Raw genomic sequence first — 5,029 nt, forward strand, 5'->3', positions numbered from 1 at the left:
TTTGACCTTAAAATATGACCCTGACCTTCGAGATAGGGAGATGGGTTTATCACCTAAAGTAAGCAAGATTTCAAATAGCGGTGTTCGGATAATAAGCCAGAAAGAATCATCCTAGATTGGGTTTTGGTTGAAGCATTTAAAGCTACTCAGACACTGCAGTTCGCTGTTTATCAATAGGTGGAGAACACATTTAACACTATTTTTGTTGCAGTCGGTTTCTTGTTTGGAGCGTAAATCTGGAAGTACAGGTTAATAACCTTTAATGCCAAACACAAGGACCATAATTCTGCCCACAGTATGTTCATAGTTATTGTCCTTTATTTATTCTTTATGTGAGGAGCATACATTCACAATTATTGAAGAACATATTTCTTTTCTGTATTTGATATTATTCCCTTTGTATTGAAGGGAATCATGTTTTTCAGGGTGTTTGGTTAATAAATAAACATAACTTGCTTATTTGCACATACTTGGAATGTCAATATCACTTTTTATGGTTATTTCAATTCGGGTAAATTAGACTTTTAAATTGACAGCACCTTATCCGTGATAGCAAACTTAAGCTAAAAACTCGTCTGTATTTGAAGGGTTCAACACAAAAGATATGGTGGGACATTGATAATATGTTCACGATAGTATTGATTTTGTGTGCATGACTTACTCAATGGTGATAATTACGCAACGCACTTGGGAATACAACATTACTTAAGGTTAGCAGGACATACTTATATCAAGTAAATATAACTACTCTTCCAACTTTGCCTCAGTGGAATGACGCGTTACACTATAGTGTGCATTACGTTATCGATGACGATAACTATATGTTAATGTTATTGCTAGGAAATTATACACTTTATACAAATAAAATGACTGCTAAAGGAACCTGTTTAAAAGCCAGAGTAATTGTCAAAAATTGCTTTGCAGACTTTTCTAAATTAAATTTGTTCAGGAAGTGTAAGGGGTGATATTTGAACATTTCATGCAAACATAAATTATGGTGTCTGTTCTCCTGCCTTGCTAATTCATTGGAAATACTGTTACTTTACTGAAACATGTTCCTTTGATCTCTGTGTGGCATTCAAGTGTAACAAAGATTAAAAGATTATATAACTATTACAAAAGGTAATTGCCTTGATATTGGGAAATGGAACAGACACATCAAAAGGTTATGTTTAGTTGATATGTTCCAGAAGTTCGGAGTTATTAACATCTAATATGAATAATTACCGTAACCCAGTATTTTTTTAGGAATAAGGATTATTAAAGGTTGTTTAATAATTGTAAATAGGACAGAAAAAATGTAATGTTAGAAAAAAAACTTGCTAATTATGTTCCTATTAATTAGAGCACGAAAAGTGTTGATCTGTAACACTAATGTTTTAGGTACACTATGAGATTTTTATTATAAAATGACTTTTCATTGCTTATCATTATTCATACTTTTAATGGAAGAAACAATATAAGATGTAATTTGAAATGCAACATTGGATTAGACTAGATAGGTTTTCGTTAAATAACATTGTTTGTACATCTGAATCAGCTCTATAAATTGAAAATCAAAGTCACAATATTTGAATGTACATAATCCCAACTTACAAATAATTAGTTGTATATCTTCGTATACTGCTTGTTTTTTTCTACATTATTGTAACTGGTTATAACTGGCTTTCAACATTTAGTTCAATTGTGCATTTATTTTGTTTTACCAGCCAATAGGTTGAAATATGGGACAATCATTAAAAACCAAGTGTGTTTGTCTATACACTTAATAACCCTGTGTGCCAGATTCTCTTATTTCAAATAAAATCGAATTAATAATGTTAATTACGCTTAAGAAATAGTTTTGATTTGAATTGATGCGTACTTGTGTTAGTTTGAGGACTGCATATGTTATTGTTAGTGATGAATTAAGGAATGAATTTGTATTTCTTATTTCCTATGCATGCTTTATTAAAAAAATATGTGTCACATCATACATCGTTTTTATTTATATCATATAAGTTAACATGACTTGATTAATATGTACCGGTTTATTATATTGTAAATGATTAATCGAAACTACGTCAGGTACAAAAGTGATTATATATTATGATTTAATAATTAATTTGCACGTACAATGACTCCCCTGATATTGTTTACTTTAAACACGCAATAAACTGTTAAAGGGCGCCTCTTTTACGCTATACACCAATAGCTTTCATGTTGTTTTAAAAGAAATCACATAGCATTCTGAAATTTATAAAGAAAAGTATGTGTTAGTTATGGATATGCTTATTACTTTATTTAAAACGCGTTATTGAAACAACTTTTTAAATTTTAATCATCATAAAACTGCAACCGTTCTTGGAAGACGTTAAACAATCGCAGTACGTTCGCATTTGATAAATTAAGAAATTTCGAACGATTCGATTCTCGTTCGATATGACCACACATAAATTACCGCAAGTAATCAAACGTTAACTAGAAAGCTACCCCGAAAAAGATCAGAGGGCCATTGAATGTAGTTAATTAGATTTATCAGTTTTACCTGACAATGTTAAAAATTATAAGTTCAAACATATCAAGTTCAGGCGTCAAATCGCAAACTTCAAGTAATGAAAAAAGAAAGAATATTGCAACATATTTAATAGTTCATCAGTATTAAAACCTTTGTGGGCATTCTATACACACATGATACATACAGAGAGACACGGTGCTATACTATCAAAATATTAGTATACATTTGTATCGACAGTATGTGATAGGATTATCAAAAAATGTGTGTTCTTTGTAAGGCAAATTGTATACAAAATGTAACGGATAATCGGATAATAATTACGACTGATACCTTATTGTGTTAACTGTGCTCGAGCTGTCACTTGTGTGAATAGACCCATCAACCGATTCATTTAAAGGGTCTTTTTTTTAAACTTTACCAATATTTCTGGTTTGTTTTGCTGAAATAAAATATATAATTGTCAAATTGGTATATTGGAATATACACATCACATGAAGTGCAATTTACATGAAAAGCGAGTGCATTTAATGAACTAAAATAACTGTCGTTACTTGAAATGGCCGTTTTCAAACGTTTTTTTTCAGTAGATGCACTTGTGTACTGTTTTCACTTTTGAATATGCTCTTTCTGTGGCCTAAGATTTAAACCGACCGATACATTGACTATAGATAGATCCTCCCTTCTGGTGTTAAATGATTGTTTGCAATAATTATTTATCAAATTTAAAGTTGTAAGGGTCATTTAATAAAATGCGTCTGGTTTATTTGGCATGAACGAATACCTTATGTTCTTGGCCAAAGCCCTATTGGAATATGATTCAATCGGATATTTCTTGTCATCCTTGAACGTGTGTCCTGATAAACACATAAATAACTGAGCAGTAATACACGATCGAAAAGAGATTATTGTAAACAACTGTCTTCAACGTGTATACCTAAGAAATAACATTTAGTTTATAAATATTCACAGAATAAAAGATCTGTGGTTTGCTTTGTTTCGTATTAAATTATATTTAACTGATGATGATGCAACCATGACCATATACAAACAGTTAATTAGCTATCTTCACCAGCAGGAGAGGAAATCAGTTTTATACAATGTCTCTATTTATGGCGAGGGACCAATTGCATAGCAATGAACACAACACAAATAAACTACACAAGACATACATGCAAATAAAAAAACGCACAAACATGAACAAAACAGTGCTCACCGCCTTTGAATCTTAAATGCAAACGCACTGGGGGTTTAAACCGTTTAAAGGAGCTAAAAACCTCACACTTGGCCCACAAGTATTCATTAAATATGTCAGTGTACATACAACGTTACCTCATAGCATCACGCATAAAAATAAATACCAAAACGAGTATACATTTCAATTGCTACTGTTAGACTACCTAATGGTCGTATACAAAAGAGACAATCTGAAGCAAGATAAAATGTAACCAAAACGAGTATAGAATCATACAGTCATTCAATTCGTAGCATGTACTGAGATAGACATATCTTGATGATAGAAACATAGCTATCAATATTCCGCACTAGATAATAATTGAATACTTCATTATTGTAGTACCTATTGGTCTATCAACTTTTTACCTTTCTCGAATGAATTATAATTCATTTGCAGTGAGACAATACTGTAACCTTTCTTCAACAGCGCTGACATTTCGGGCGCAAATTCAACATTTATTCTAATTGAGCATGGTGTTTCGTCTTGCTTAGCAACTTCATGCTGAACGTGTGCTATTTTCTCTTTAAACATTCTCGTAAGAATGAATGTCTGCTCGGGGGTACCAGCCTTTAAAACTAATGAATACAGTGGAAGAATTTCAGCTATCGTCGCTTCAATACTTTTGCAAGTCGAATGTCTTACACGAAGCAATTGAGTCTCTGTGTCAAATTTAGTATTTGCCTCTTTCAGAACTGTTGATCTTGTGTTGTTTAGCATAACTATTATACTGTCAATGTGTACGTTTATTTCCTTTGATACTTTCAATCCATTATTATTTATATTCTCAATTTCTCTTTCGCAGTCTTCAATGACAGCATGTACTCGCGCCCTTGAGTTTTCTAACGATGCTTGCGCACTTCGGTATTCTTCTAAGTGAAGTTTACATTGCTCTGTCACTTTGTTAACATGCTTGCATTTTCTGTGAATAAACAAACACTCGCTACAACATAGCAATGAATGATCTTCACATATAAATTTAATTATTTCAAAATGCTCCTTACATCTGGCCATGCCTTTCATATCCACTTCAGATGGCAAAAAATCCGCTTCTTGGACACTAACAATGTCATGATTTCCAAGCGTATATTTAAGGTGTAAATTCTTGCATGTGCTGCAAAGGAATTCTTTACAGATTGAACAGAACAACGAGGCATCGTTGTGTTTGTTATCCCTTATTCAAGGATCGCAAAGTCTCAAACAACTTGACCTCCAATCACGTCACTCGATAGTTCGTACCACGTATCGTCAACACCACCGGTAGCCATGGCATCTGTTTTGTGTTGAGCAAAATTTAGAAT

Source organism: Dreissena polymorpha, chromosome 6, assembly GCF_020536995.1.
Source record: "Dreissena polymorpha isolate Duluth1 chromosome 6, UMN_Dpol_1.0, whole genome shotgun sequence".
NCBI classification, from domain to species: domain Eukaryota; kingdom Metazoa; phylum Mollusca; class Bivalvia; order Myida; family Dreissenidae; genus Dreissena; species Dreissena polymorpha.